The sequence below is a fragment of the Hylobates moloch genome, unplaced genomic scaffold (genome assembly GCF_009828535.3).
Source record: "Hylobates moloch isolate HMO894 unplaced genomic scaffold, HMol_V3 SCAFFOLD_11, whole genome shotgun sequence".
NCBI classification, from domain to species: Eukaryota; Metazoa; Chordata; class Mammalia; order Primates; family Hylobatidae; genus Hylobates; species Hylobates moloch.
Window position 1 is genome coordinate 102,465,479 of NW_026652286.1, and position 16,028 is coordinate 102,481,506.

The 16,028-nt window shown below is 43.7% G+C and overlaps 1 long non-coding RNA gene across 1 annotated transcript; it reads right to left on the bottom strand.

Moving 5' to 3' along the window:
* Window positions 1-3,828: 3,828 nt before the first annotated feature.
* Window positions 3,829-13,855, bottom strand: LOC116477490 (uncharacterized). Its single transcript, XR_004250471.2, has 3 exons — window positions 13,640-13,855; window positions 8,707-8,834; window positions 3,829-4,188 (listed from the first exon to the last, which is right to left on the bottom strand). It is a non-coding gene; the product is annotated as an uncharacterized LOC116477490 (long non-coding RNA).
* Window positions 13,856-16,028: the final 2,173 nt, after the last annotated feature.

The window sequence follows — 16,028 nt, forward strand, 5'->3', positions numbered from 1 at the left end:
ACTGGTTTTCAATTTTCCTATCCAATTACGCATTTCTGGTTGTGATGGTTAATTTTTTTTTTTTTTTTTTTTTTGAGACAGAGTCTCACTCTGTCGCCCAGGCTGGAGTGCAGTGGTGCGATCTCACTCACTGAAAGCTCCGCCTCACGGGTCCACACCATTCTCCTGCCTCAGCCTCCTGAGTAGCTGGGACTACAGGCACCCACCACCACTCCTGGCTAATTTTTTTTGTATTTTTAGTAGAGATGGGGTTTCACTATCTTAGCCAGGATGGTCTCAATCTGACCTCGTGATACGCCCGCCTGAGCCTCCCAAAGTGCTGGGATTACAGGCGTGAGCCACCATGCCCGGACTTGATGGTTAATTTTATGTGTCAACTTGGCCAAGCCATGGTAGACAGTTTGGGTTCAAACACCAGTCTAGATGATGCTGTGAAGAAATGTTTTAGGTGTGATTAACACTTAAATCAATCAACTTTGAGTAAAGCAGATGACCCTCCATGATGTAAGTGGGCCTCATCCAATCAGTTGTAGGCCTTGAGAAAAGAGACTGAGGTTCCTTGGAAAAGAGGGAATTCTACCAGCAGACGGCCTCCAGACACGAGCTGCAACATCAGCTCTTCCCTGGGTCTCCAGCCTGACAGCCTGCTCTGCAGAATTCAAATTTGCCAGCCCCTACGATCACACAAGCAAATTCCTTAAAATTAACCAATCTCTCTCTGTCTCGCTCTCCCTCTTTTTAAACACACGAACACACACACACGTGTGTGTATCTCTCACATATATACATGTGTGTAAATGTGTGTATATATACGTGTGTGTGTATCCTATTGGTTCTGTTTCCCTAGAGAACCCTAATATGCTGATGTATAGAAATACAATTGATTTGTTTGTGTATGTGTGTTAACCTTATATCCTGCTAACTTGTTAAACTCACCTATTAGTTCTAAGAGGTTTTTGCAATCTCCTTGGGTCTTTGACATAGACAATCGTGTACACTATGAACAAGAACTGTCCTCTCCAGGGTGGGGTGGGCACCAGGTTAAGAGTTGGGCACCTCCTTGAGATGTCCTTATTTGCTTAGGTCCTGCATGAAAGCACATAGTGCCCTGGCTCTTTTGAAAATCAGGAAAATCCTGAGAGAAAGCAACACAGCTTTCTCCGTTGTGAGGTGATGAGGAGGGGATTAGGACACTAGATGAGAAAGGACAGGCCTAGACAGTGCAGCAAGGGACCAGTGGGCGGACGGGTAAAACCATCTGCTCCTCAAAATGGCCAGGCTCCGAGATGAAGCAGGAATCTGCACTTAAACCGAGACTGGATCCATCCCAGGAATTTAAGTGAGTCTGGCATATTAACAGGAATCCCAGTGGAAGTCTTTTTGTGGAGTGAAGGGCGGGGGTGAGTTGCAAAATTTTCTGGACCAGAACTTATTGTAGGTAAAGAAGAATTGAAGCTAGGCATGGGCTCCTGCTTATGGGCCCAGCTACTCAGTAGGCTGAAGCAGGGGGATTGCTTGAGCCCAGGAGGCTGTGGTGTGCTATGATCACACCTGTGAATAGCTGCTACACTCCATCCTGGGTGACAGAGCAAGACCCCGTGTCTAAGAAAAGAAAGGAAAGAATTCAGGCACTGTGAGGTGACCTAGGAACAAAGCTTCAAAATATTCTGAGTACAACAGAAAAAAAAAGTTTTACTTAAAGTCCATAAAATCCTGGGACATTAGCATCCTTTTTTGGAAACCCCTCTCTTAAACTGTAACTCTAGGGAGACAGAGGTTCCCGTAGACCAACAGAGCACATGGCCCCAGTGCCCAGCAGAGCGACGTGGAGCTGCAGAGTCCTGTGGGGGCTAATTTGTACACAAGCACATGAAACACCCCTACAGGAGCCCAGACTTTTCCTCTGTCTTGCTGCAGACTTTGAAAGAGCTAGAGACCCTGTGAAATCATGGGGGTGCAAAAACCGATGCAACTGAGGGGTTTTAACTCATGGTAGGTTGTTTCTGCAGGCCTGTGATGTCAAGAGAAAACAGAAAAGAGAAGGGAATTTCACCTTTGCCCACTGAGAACACATCTACCCAACTCCCCTGTCACAACCCCTGTGAGATGGTTCTGCCATCTCCCAGCCCTGAAGACTGTGAGGTCATCTGACCACCTATTCCATTGCTAAATATGGCAGGATGTCACCTGACTCAACATTAGGCTGCCCGTCAATCATCACACCCCCTTTCTCCCACTTACTTTTCTATCACTCCGTAGAAAGTTCCCAACAGCTGTCCTTAAGTCCTCCAGGCTATAGAAACCACTCTTGAAACAATATGTCAGCATACCATTAGTGTCCTTCAACTCACACCCTCACTTCCCAGCCCCTCCTCTGTGAACCAGGTCTCTCCTTACCTCTTCTGCCAGCACTAATCAACCTAATGTTCCTTCACTCTTTTCTGCCCTCCCTGCTTCCCTCCAACCTGCACCCGATCCCCGCTCCCATCCTTTCTCCTCTTTCTTTCCAATTCTCCACACCAAGACTGAACTCTTGTCAGAAACGGTGCTCCCCGCTGGGCCCCTCTGCACCTCCTGAAGCCCAATCCCTGTCACTTCTTACCACCCCCAGCTCCCTGATGGCCCTGGGCCTCCCTCCCGACAGCTGAGGCCCTTCCTGGATCTCTACACATCACCAAGCTAAGCCAGTGTTCCAAAATAGTCTCCTGAACAATGATGACAACTGCACAGTTATTTTGGAAGGTAAGTGTGGCCACAGTCCCATAACAACGCAGGAAAGACAATGGGATGGCAGGCAGCAGGTAGCCTGGCCAGCTCTGTTTGTGCAGATGAATTCAGGAGCCTGGTATTTCTTTGAAGGATGACCAGAGAATGGATGAGCTCTCAGGATCACACTGAGACCAGGTCCCTAATGCTCCTAATCCCTTAGGACACAAGGACCTGAAAGACATAGAAACTGCTTCCCTGAAAATTGGCTTGATTATTCTCCCAAAGTTGACCAGGATCCACAGCTTAGATTGCAGGAGGTCAGGGCATATGCTGAGGCCTAGCTGTCTTCAAGCTGCAGTTTCCAAGATAGCCCAAAATAGAGTCCAATCAATATATGGCAATATACTTCTTCTTTGTTTTCTGTAAGTTTTATAAAAACACACATACAGAAATGTACATAGGTCGTAAGTTTACAGCTCAGTGTATTTTCACAAAGTGAACACACCCTCAAAACCAGCACCCAGGTAAAGAGAATACAACAAAAACAGCAGAGGGCCTCCTCACCCCTACTTCCAGCCAATACTCCATCCCCTACCCCAGGATAAATGCAATCCCAGCTTCTAACATTGTGCATTGGTTTTGCCTGTTCTTTGAACTTTCTGTAACAGAGTTATAGAATATGTACACTTCTGCGATTGGCTCATTTCAGCCAGCATAATGCCTGTGAGATTCATCCTTCTTGGATATAGTTCCAGTTAATTCATTATCATTATTGTATTGTATTCAATAAGTATTACTACAATTCATTCATCCATTCTACTCTCTGGTATTTGGGTAGTTTCCAGTTTGAGGGCATAAGTAGTAGAAGTATTGTGAATATTCTAGGACATGTTTTCGTTAAACATACATGCAGCTCTGTGGGGTACAGTATAGGCCTTGGAGTGGAATTACAGTTCTCAGAAACAAAAGAAAATAAATTTAAGTTTGATAAAGACGTGATTGTTGCAAGACATAGATTCCCTGGTTGTAGTGAACCCAAGTTGGCCATGAGCAGTGGAAGGAGTGTGCTTGTTAAAAGGACAAATGTGATGCTGGGAGACATGTACAAATCTCAAGAGATTATGCAGGGAAGCACCAGATTAATTTTAAACGATGGGAAGAGGTGTCAAATAAAAGTTATAAAAACATTCCAGTAAATAAGGCCAATGGTGGGTTGATAGTATCTTCAGAGAACATGTTTAGGATCATACGGTTCTTCTTCATTCTTCTCTGCAGAACTTCCTGGCAGTGATGGCAGTGGAACATTGGAAACGGAGATGAACAGGAGGTGGGAAGAGGAGGCTAAGTACTTGTGGGCCTAAAAGTCCCTGCTTTGGGAGTTTTTTAACAGTCCTGGATGGAGGTAAGGAGGCAGGCGTGATTCTAAGATCTCAAGGAAAGGAGATTCTATGTCACTCTTCTCTTCCCTTGGCCCTTAGACTGTTCACGAATGAAATAATTTCATCAATGCTAGCAGATCCCCTCACTGAGACTTCCAAAGATTTTTATCAACAATTTTATGTCACTCCCACTAACTCTTTGAAGGTAAATGGCAGAATTAATTTTCCCGTTTAAAAAACAGAAACACAAAGACCCAGTGGAGTCTGCATTTTCTAGTTTTAGTCAGCCATTCTGGAAGCTATGTCCTGGTAACCACAGTGTCCCAGTTGTGAATCACGGGCAAGTCTACAGCATCATCTTCCATTCACCAAGTGGTTACTGCACTTCTCATACAAACTACCTGCGTTACTCAGTTATCCAATATCAAGGACTACACCACACTCCTTAGAGCAGATGCAGGGCACTTAGAGATTAACAAAACAGGTCGGGCACAGTAGCTCAAGCCTGTAACCTCAGCACTTTGGGAGGCTGAGATAGAAGAACTGCCTGAGCCCAGGAGTTCAAGACCAGCCTCGGCAACACAGTGAGACCCCCACCTCTACTAAAAAATAAAAAATTAGCCTGGCGTGGTGGCACCTTCCTGTGGTCCGAGCTACTTGGGAGGCTGAGATGGGAGGATCCCTTGAGCTCAGGAGGTAGAGGCTGCAGTGAGTTGTGACTGCACCACTGCACACCAGCCTGGGCAACACAGCAAGACCCTGTCTCAAAAAAGTAAGTTAATTAAATAGAATTAAAAATAAAACCCTTTTAGAGTTCAAGTCTTAATCGCCATATGGCTTTGGGCAACTTATTTTATCTCACTGTACCTCCATTTCCTAGACCTGGAAACAAAAACAAGAGAATGAAATTTATACAGCTTCTCAGAAGAGTGTGTAAGTTAAGCCACATAAAGTATATAAATATCTGTCACTTAGTAGCCACTCAGCACATGGTAATTACAAAGCATGGTGCCATAAGAAGTTGCTGGGGAGGCAGACATGTAAATGAATGCAGAAAATATATGAGGAATACTAAAATAGAAATTAAAGGGTCCTGTGGCTTTTTCATCCACATAGACGAGTGTCAAAGCTAATATCTCTGTGGAAGGATCATGGCAGACAGGAGGCAGGCCTAGATTGCAGCTCCCACTCAGATGGACAGAGCAGCATGTGGAGTATTGCATCATGAACTTTTGCTCCAGAATGACTGCAGGAAGAAATCAGGAAAGCCTAAGAGAACCCACAGACCCTCTGACGGAAGTGAATTGCTCCTGCAGGACCTGGGAGACACCCCAAATACCGTGAGTGCCCAAACTATGGAAGTGGGAAAGGGGCATCATTCACTCCCAAACACACAACCTCACTGGGGAACCTCAAGATCTAGATCACTGGAGAAGATTCTGACATTACCTGGTGCTGAGTCAATTTAGAGAGCCGAGTGAAATGCAGCGGTACAGGAAGCAGTGGGAAATCCCTGTGGGCTCTCTGGGTGCCCTAGCAAGCCATTTCTGCCTTGCCTCCCAGGGGTCACTGGAGACGGCTACCAGAGGCACTGGGAAAAGACCACAGGGAGAAGGAAGCCTCCAGCTGAACTTTGTAACAATTCCAACTGAACAAGAAGTCTCCTGGCCAGAACTACAGGGAGGGCGTGAATCCTGTGTGCAGACCACAGGCGGGGAAGCATGAAGGGTTCACAGCTTTCACAGCTGGGAGGCTGGTAGCCTGGGGCAAGCTCTCAGCCCCACTTGCCCACTGCTTGGACACAGACTTGGTGCTGTTGAGCGGGGAATGGTGAGAGTGAGACTGGCCCTTTGGGTTGTGTGGGAGCTGGGTGAGGCCTGTGATTGCCGGCTTTCCCTCACTTCCCTGACAACTGCATGACACAGCAGAGGCAGCATAATCCTCCTAGGAACATAACTCCATTGACCTGGGAACCACACCTCCATCCCCCACAAGCAAGATCTGCTCAAGGAGAGGCTGAACTCAGACATGCTTAGCGCTGCCCCCACTTAATGATCCTTCCCTAGCCACCCTGGTAGCTGAAGACAAACAGCATATACTCTTGGGAGTTCTAGGGCCCCACCCACCGCCTGATCCCTCCCATACTACCACAGCTGATGCTCTCTGGAAAGTGCCACCTCCCACCAGGAAGCCAACCAGCTCAAAAATAGTGCATTAAACCACCAAAACGAAGGACCCTCACAGAGTCCATTTCACCCCCCACCACCTCCACCAGAGCAGGCATTGGTATCCACAGCTGAGAGACTCACAGATGGTTCATATCACAAGACTCTGTTCAGACAACTCCCGGGGCCAGCCCAGAGCCTGGTAGACCTGTTGGGTGACTAATTTCAGAAGAGAGATAATAATCACTGCAGCTCAGATCTCAGGAAGCCACATCCTAGGAAAAGGGGGAGAGTACTACATCAAGGGAACACCCTGTGGGACAAAAGAATCTGAACAACAGCCTTGAGCCCTAGACCTTCCCTCCAACAGAGCCTATCCAAATGTGAAGGAACTAGGAAACCAACTCTGGTAATACGACAAAACAAGGCTCTTTAATACCCTCCAAAAAATCACACTAGCTCACCAGCAATGGATCCAACCAAAAAAAAAAATCCCTGATTTACCTGAAAAAGAATTCATAAGGTCAGTTATTAAGCTAGTCAAAGAGGTGCCAGAAAAAGGCAAAGCCCAATTTAAGGAAATAAAAAAAAAATACAAAAAGTAAGGGGAGAAATTTTCAATGAAATAGGTAGCATATAATAAAAAGCAATCAAAACTTCAGGAACCAACAGATGCAGTTATAGAAATTCAAAATGCTCTGGAAAGTCTCAGCAATAGAAGCGAATGAGCAGGAGAAAGAACCTCAGAGCTCACAGACAAGGTTTTCAAAATAATCCAACAAAGACAAAGAATAAAAAAATATGAACAAAGCCTCCAAGAAGTCTGGGATTATGTTAAATGACCAAACCAAAGAAAAATCGGCATTCCTAAGAAGAGAAATCTAAAAGTTTGGAAAACATATTAGGGTATCCACTACTGGGTATCTACCCAGAGGAAAAGAAGTCATTACACGGAAAGGATACTTGCACACATATGTTTATAGCGCACAATTCTCAGTTGTAAAAATGTGGAACCAACCCATATGCCCATCAGTCAGTGAGTGGATAAAGAAACTGCGGTATACATATACGATGGAATACTACTCAGCCATAAACAGGAATGAATTAATGGCATTCACAGCAACCTCGATGAGACTGGAGACTATTATTCTAAGTGAAGTAACTCAGGAATGGAAAACCAAACATTGTATGTTCTCAATCATATGTGGGAGCTAAGCTATGAGGATACAGAGACATAAGAATGACACAGTGGACTTTGGGGACTCAGGGAGAAAGGGTGGGAAGGGAGTGATGGATAAAAGACTACAATTTGGGTGCAGTGTATACTGCTCGGGCAATGTGTCCACCAAAATCTCACAAATCACCACTAAAGATCTTACTTATGTGGCCGAGTGCAGTGGCTCACGCCTGTAATCCCAACACTTTGGGAGGCCGAGGCAGGTGGATCACAAGGTCAGGAGGTCGAGACCATCCTGGCTAATACGGTGAAACCCCGTCTCTACAAAAAATACAAAAAATTAGCCGGGCGTGGTGGTGGGCCCCTGTAGTCCCAACTACTCAGAAGGCTGAGGCAGGAGAGTGGCTGAACCCAGGAGGCGGAGCTTGCAGTGAGTCAAGATAGCGCCACTGCACTCCAGCCTGGGCGACAGAGCGAGACTCCGTCTCAAAAAAAAAAAAAAGAAAAGAAAAGAAAAAGAAACCAATAGGGAAAAAAAGCCAGTATCACTCTTACGTGAGATCTTTAGGCATTATACAGTAAGACTGTCTCAATCTCAGTAAGAACTAAGTAAACAAAACGACAATAAAGGACTTTTGTGCATCCAAAACTTTCAGGCAAAGATTGTAAGTTCTCTAGCATCATTACATGCCCAGGTTATATTTCTCAAGCCTTACTTGTTCCTTCCCACACATTAACATTTCAGAATTATATTTCATTTGTAACAGGTATTCTCTAGGCTCACTAACCTGACAGGGTTAATACCAAAAAATAAAAACAAAAATAATGGCATTTAAATAAAAATAGCCTCGGGCTTGAGCCCATCCTAGCAACCACAGTGAAATTCCGGCTTCCCCCCAATCTTCTCAGAGCTCTTGGATGGCCTGAGAATGATCCCTACAGCCTCTAGATGCTACCAGCAACGTTCTTTGCAAGGAGTTCCCCTCCTCCTTTCAACTGGTTCCACCTCTGTCTGCAAAGGCTGCTTTCCTTTCTCTCTTATGGCTCACTTTACTGATACTGAACTCCTCGCTTCCCAATACTGAGATCTGCTGTGTCCTGGGGCTGGGGCTGTACCTCTCCTGTATCACTCCCCTGCTCTTGTCACCATCACTGCTCCTGTCCTGAGTTACAAGCCCTCAGCTAAGCCACAGCAATGCAAGTGCGTGTTTCAGTCCACAGGCAGAGTGGGAGGCCGCTTCTCTCCCAGAAGAGAACATCCACTTTACTTTCTTACCTTGCTGCATCCACAAGAGGGAACCTGGTGCCGCTTCTCCAGCCAGAATGGTAGCCCCCAAGGCTCTTCCTCTTCCATCCACCTTTAGGTGCAGCATCCAACGAGGTCAAAATCACAATGTCTTGCATCTAATAAAAAATTACCAGGCATGCAAAAAAAAAAAAAAAAAACAGGAAAATATGACCCTTAATATAGAGAAAACAAACATGAAAAACAACCCAGAAATGACACAGACTATAGAATTAGTGGAAATAGTTATTATAATTGTATCCTATATGCTCAAAAATTTAGAAGACTGAACATGTTGGTAGATATATAGAAAATATTTTTTAAATACCCAAATTGAACTTCTGAAGTTAAAACTACAATGTCTAACATGAAAATACATTGGATGAGATTAACAGGAGATTAGACACTAAGAAGAAAAGATTTGTGAACTTGAAGACAATAAAAGCCATCCAAATTGAAATACAAAGAGGAAAAAAACAATGAAAAGAAATGAGAAGAGCATCAGGGCATTGTGGGACAACTTCAATCAGTCTAAAAAATGAAAAGATGCTTCCAAATGTAAAAAAGAATCTTTTAAATTGTCAAAGAGCCCATCACAATTTTTAATAGCTCTATTAGAAAAAAATTCGTTTTGCTGCTTAAGTTCCAGCAGGCCAATCTTCGTGATGAATCCCTTGGGATGTTGCCAATCCAGACAGGCAGCTCTTAAGGTGACACATCAGTCATCCAGGGACTTACCATAACGTCAGTCATTTTGTTACTGTTTTTAATAATGTAAAATACTTGACCAATGAGGATTCCTTCCAGAAACGCAAAAGTTATTCAACAATAGGAATCCTATCTACATAAATTAAGAAGAAAGCCCACATGATTTTATGAATTAATGTAAAAAGGTGTTTCTCTAATATTTAACAGCATTCTAATAAAAACATTAACTAACATAGGAATAGAGAGAAGCTACCTAAACAAGATGAAAACTGTTTACCAAAACAGAATTCTATTTTTAATCATGATGGAATAACAGAGACTAGATGTACCTTCCCTCCTTGCACAACTAAAAGCTGAACAAAATATATGAAGTGAAAGTTTTCAGACACTGGACAACAGGCAGCGCAAGACTGTGATCCCTGAGAGAAAGACAAGTGAGATCAGCCCTGCAAGTCCCCCCAGCTCACTGCCGGGAGAATTTCCAGGCTGATCCCAGAAAAAAGAAACCAAAACAGAGTCCAACAGTCTCACTGATTAAGGAGACAAAGTTCAGAGTTCCAGCAGGGCAAAATGAGAAAAATTTGTGAGGCAAAGTGTCAAAGAAAAAGAACTGCAGAGAGTGAGGGTTCCAGAGATCTGCAGAGCAGTCCCTCAAGACTTTGGCGGAGTACTGCTATGCGCTTGTGTAAGGAGACTACTGAGGCTGGGGAAAGAATAGCAGAGAGGAGTATGCAGAACAATTCCAGGAGTTCACACAGGACCAGAAACAGTGTTTTCCCTAGCCAGTTTGGGAAGATCTCCCAATACGGTGGGGCATTGGGTACAGTTCTCAAAAGCATATTGCCTCGCTGGGGCCAAATTAGCCCTCAGTGTAAAAGTAAAGTATCTAAAGGAATGTTTAGAAATCCAGCACCCAGTAACATAAAGTGTACAATGTCTGGCATTCAATAAACTATTACCTAGTATGCAAATAAGCAGAAGCATAAGACCCAGGACCAGAAAAAAAAATCATTCTATAAACATAGACCTATATATGACTCAGATGTTAGAATCTGTAGAAGGACATCAAAACAAGAATTACAAATTCACTCCATGTGTTCAAGAAGTACAAGAAAGCATGAGTATAGTCAGGAGAAAAATGAAATGCCTAACTAAACTTCTAGAAATGAAAAATAAAATTAACTAAACTGAAAAATATATTGGCAGGATTAACAGCAGATGAAATGCTATAGGAGAAAAGATTTGTGAATTTGAAGATATAGCAATAGGAACTATCCAAATTAAACACTGAGAGAAAATATAAGCCAGAAGAAAACTAAACAAAGCATCAATAAGTTGTGGGACAATATCAAGTATATATATATATATATATATATATATAGTATTTATATTAGTATTATACTATATATATTTTATATATATAAAATATATTGCAGGTGTGAGCCACCATACCCAGTATATGTATTATTTATATATGTAAACATGTAGTATTTTACTAATATAAATATATTGATAACATATAACTATATTTACATATATAAACATACTAGAGGGAGAGAGAGATTTATATGAAGAATTGGCTCACACAGTTATGAAGGCCAAGAAGTGCCATGATCTGCTATCTGCAGGTCAGAGACCCAGGAAGGCCTGTGCTGTAATTCAGCCAGTGGTTGAGTCCATCCAGAAGCACTCTCATGGACACACCAAAAATTATGTTTAACCTGCACACCCCATGGCCCAGTCATGTTGACACATAAAATTTATTACCACAAGTCTACCCTTTGTCAACTTGGCACCCATACACATCTCCTTGAACCAAACTTATTCTCCAAATAAAAATAATAGGTCATAATTCCACCTACCTTAATACTACCCTGGATACAATAAAAAACACACAGTAACTTATTTCCCAGATGAGGAAGTAAAATCCTTGAAAGATGTTTACTCTTTGCTATCCTATAAACACTTGGCTGGGTGCAGTGGCTCACACCTGCAATCCCGCACTTTGGGAGGCCAAGGCAGGCAGATCGCTTGAGCTCAGGAGTTCAAGACCAGCCTGGGCAACATGGTGAAACACCAACTCTACAAAAAAATACAAAAATTAGCCAGGCATGGTGGTGTGTGCCTGTAGCCCCAGCTACTCGGAATGCTGAGGTGGGAGGATGGCTTGAGCCCAGGAAGCGGAGGTTGCAGTGAGCCAAGATCGTGCCACTGCACTACAGCCTGGGTAACAGAGCCTGACCCTGTCTCAAAAGAAAAATAAATTAAATTAACAATACTTAAATAATATGATATAAAATATTATAAATACACCTTATGTTACATGATAAGGGAATAAGAGCAGAAGGATAACAAAGATACACACACAAATGTGTTTATAGCAAAATAAGGAGAAAATAGACATGGCAATTACCATCTTTGTTTCTATAATTGTCCACATGGTCATGGCTGGTATTTACAACTACCTTTTCCCACTACCCATTCTGTATTCCCGTTGCCTTCAGCAAGCACCTCAGCTTTATCTGGTAGGGCGACTTCAACTTTTATTCCTGAAGGGTTTGAGCCATTTGTAGCCCTGCCTGGTCGGGTTGTAGTTTTCTATTGACATAAAACCCAGGGCATGGTAATACTAAAAGATACCCTAAGGAATCTCCTGTATTCTGGATATACTTACTCTTCCTTAACTCCATTGTGGAATAGTAGTCCAATTTCCCCCTTGGTAGTCAGGACCAATCATCCCAGCCAACACTGTAACTCCCTTCTTTACCTATTGAGAAATATGAGGACCCCAAATTGGCCAGGTGGAAGTCTTAACTTCCAGTTCTCAGGATCACTATTGTGTCTCCTGGTGGAAATATCCCTTCCTCTAGAACTAAGACCTCTAGGTCAGCAAAGCGTAAAGTCAAGAACAGGAAGCAAAAATTTTGCTAGTGGGTCACTCGGGGTAATAGGGAGTGGTGCCACTCCCACTTTTGTCCTTTGATCTCTTGACCTGTGAATGCTACTTGCTATAAGAGAAACAAGATCTTATATTGGACACTGATTCATAGCATATACAGCCTTCTGGGGAACTTCACTCCACCCCTGCAAGAAATTGCCACCTAGCTGGTGTCGTAACTGAGACTTCGAAATGCTCTTCCACTGTGTTATGAAGCCAATTGCTTCAGCATGATGGGGAACATAATCAGACCAGCAAATCGCACGAGCATGGGTCCATTGCTCCATTTCTTTTGCTGTAAAGTGAGTTCCTTGATCAGAAACAATGCAATGTGGAATACTACAATGATGAATAAAGCATTCTATAAGCCTACAGATGGTAGTTTTGGCAGAAGCATTGTGTGCAGGGAAGACAATATCCAGAGTATTACATTAGGAACAAACACTGTCCCTTCTATGATGAAAATGTCTCCATATAATCAACCTACCACCAGGTGGCTGTGTGATCACCCTAGGGACTCGATGTTGGTCTCTGCTCAATGTTGGCCATATCAGGGACTCAATGTTGCTCTCTGCTGTTGGCAAATTGGACCTTCAGTAGTGGCTGTAAGCCACAGATTGGCCTTGTTGAGTGGAAGTCCACGTTACTTCACCAAGCATAACCTCCATCACTGCCATCATGGTCACTTTGTTCATGAGACCATTGGGCAATGACAGAGGTAGCTGGGAGAAAAGGGTGACCAGTATCCACAGAAGGGGTCATCTTGTCCACTTGATTATTAAAATTCCCTTTGGTGAGTATTCACATAGGACACAAACATCACCATGTGTTTTGCGCACTCAGAGAAGTCTGTCCATACACCTCTTCCTTAAATTTGTCACCAATTTTCCAGTCATGTTCTTCTCAATTCCCTGAACATCCAGCCAAACCACTGGCCACAGCCTGAACTGATATATATAATCACAGGTCTGGCCATTTCTCCTTCCAAGAAAAGTGCACAATCAGATGCACTGCTCAAAGTTCTGGCCAGTAAGAGGATTTCCCTTCGCAGCTGTCTTTCAGGGATATTCCAGTAAGAGGTTCTAGTACTGCAGCTGTCCACTTTTGGGTGGTGTCTGCATATTGTGCAGAACCATCTGCAAACCAGGCCTGAGTATTCTCCTATCGATTGATCATAGGGAACTCCTGGTAACACCATAGGTGCAGGCAGTGGGAGAGAAAGCAGTGTTGCAAGAGTAGATACCATGAGCATTTGGGTCACTTTTTCATGTAACTTACATGTGCCTTCAGGGCCTATTCCAACCAGATCATGTATGTACTACTTCCATTTGATGATGGAGTGCCGTGTATGCCAAATTTTATGACTTGGTGGATCAGATAACAGCCAGTTCATGATGGGCAACTCAGGTTGCATGGTAACTTGGCAGCCCACGGTCAAACATTCAGTCTCTACTAAGGCCCAGAAGCAGACAAAGAATTGTCTTCCAAAAGAAAAGTAGTCATCTTTGGAAGATGGTAGGCTTTTTTCCAAAATTCTAAATGCTTGCACTGTGATTCTTCCATTCATCCCTATCTGCCACTGACACCTCAAGCAGCACGGATCCACTGGATCACATAACTCAAGCAGCGGGGCAGCTTGCACAGCAGCCTGGGCCCGTTGCGGAGCCTTCTCTTGTGGGCCCCACTCAAATCCAGCAACTTCTTGGGTCACTGGGTAAATGGGCCAGAGTAACACTGCCAAATGAGGAATGTTGACTCTAAAATCTTAAGAAGCCCACTTTCTTGACTGTAGGAGGGGCCAGACCCAACAATATACCCTTCACTTTAAAAGGGTTGTCTAGCCATGCCCCACACCACTTGACGAATAGAAATTCTGCTGAGGTACAAGCAAAATTTGCCTGAATTTCAGCCAAGTCACAAAAATGTCTTACCAATAAGTCTAGGGTAGTTGTTATTTCTTACTCACCAGGTCCAATCAGCATTTAAAATGCTGGGGGGAAAAATCTAAAAAAAGCATCACTAAGATTAGGACATCATCAAGTCGCCTAACACACGTATAACTGAAGTTCCCAGGAAAAAGGAGGAAAAAAAAAACTTGAAAAAAGTGGCCATTTTTTCCAAATTTAATGAAAATTATTAATCTAAATATGCGAAAATAGGCTGGGCATAGTGGCTCATGCCTATAATCCCAGCACTTTGGGAGGCCAAGTCAGGCAGATTACCTGAGGTCGGGAGTTTCAAGACCAGACTGCCATCATAATGAAACCCTGTCTCTACTAAAAATACAAAAATTAGCCAGGCATGGTGGTGGGTGCCTGAAATCCCAGCTACTCAGGAGGCTGAGGCAGGAGAATCGCTTGAACCCAGGAGGCAGAGGTTGCAGTGAGCTGAGATTGCACCATTGCACTCCAGCCTGGGCAACAAGAGTGAAACTCTGTCCCTCGCAAACAAAAAAAAAAAAGAAAAGACATACCAAAAGGCAAAAAACACAACTTGAAAAAATGGAGCAAACATCAGAATGAGACTCAGACATGTCAGGGATGTTGGAATTATCAGACCAGTAATTTAAAACAACCATGATACATGTGTGAAGGGCTCTAGCAAATAGCATGCAAGAACTAATGGACGGGCCAGGCGCGGTGGCTCACAACTGCAATCCCAGCACTTTGGGAAGCCGAGGTGGGTGGATCTCCTGAGATCAGGCGCTCCAGCCTGACTAACATGGTGAAAACCCGTCTCTACTAAAAATACAAAAATTAGCCAGGCGGAGTGGCAGGCACATGTAATCCCAGCTACTCTGAGGCTGAGGCAGGAGAATCGCTTGAACCCGGGAGGTGGAGGTTGCAGTGAGCCGAAATCATGCCATTGCACTCCAGCCTGGGCGACAGAGCGAGACTCCACCTCAAAAAAAAAAAAGGGGGCCGGGGGGCAGGCGTTCTGGCTCATGCTTGTAATCCCAGCACTTCGGGAGGCTGAGGCAGGCAGATCATGAGATCAAGAGATGGAGACCATCCTGGCTAACACAGTGAAACTGTCTCTACTAAAAATACAAAAATTAGCTGGGCGTGGTGGCCTGTGCCTGTAATCCCAACTACTCGGGAGGCTGAGGCAGGAGAATCACTGGAACCCAGGAGGCAGAGGTTGCGGTGAGCTGAGATCATGGCGCCATTGCACTCCAGCCTGGCGACAGAGCGAGACTCCGTCTCAAACAAACAAACAAAAAAAAACTGATGGACGATAGAAGCAGAGAGATGGAAATCCTAGGAAAAGAACCAGAAAGAAATGCTAGAGGTCAAAAACGCGGTAATGGAAGTAAAGGACGGTTCTGATAGGCTGATTGGACATGACTTAGGAAAGAATCTCTGAGCCTGAAAATATCTCAGTAAAAATCTCTATAACTGAATGGCAAACAGAAAAAAATGGGGGACAAAAGGACAAAATATCCAAGAACTGTAGGACAACTACAAAAGGCATACATATTTGTGCTAGAAATACCAGGAAAAAGAAAAAAAAGAGAGAAAGGAACAGAAAATATATTTGAAATAATTATGACAGAGACTCCAAATTAATGTCAGACATCAACCCATGATTCAGGAATCTAAGAGAACACCAAACAGGATAAATGTCCCCAAAAACAATACCTAGGCATAAAATTTGTCAACTAAAG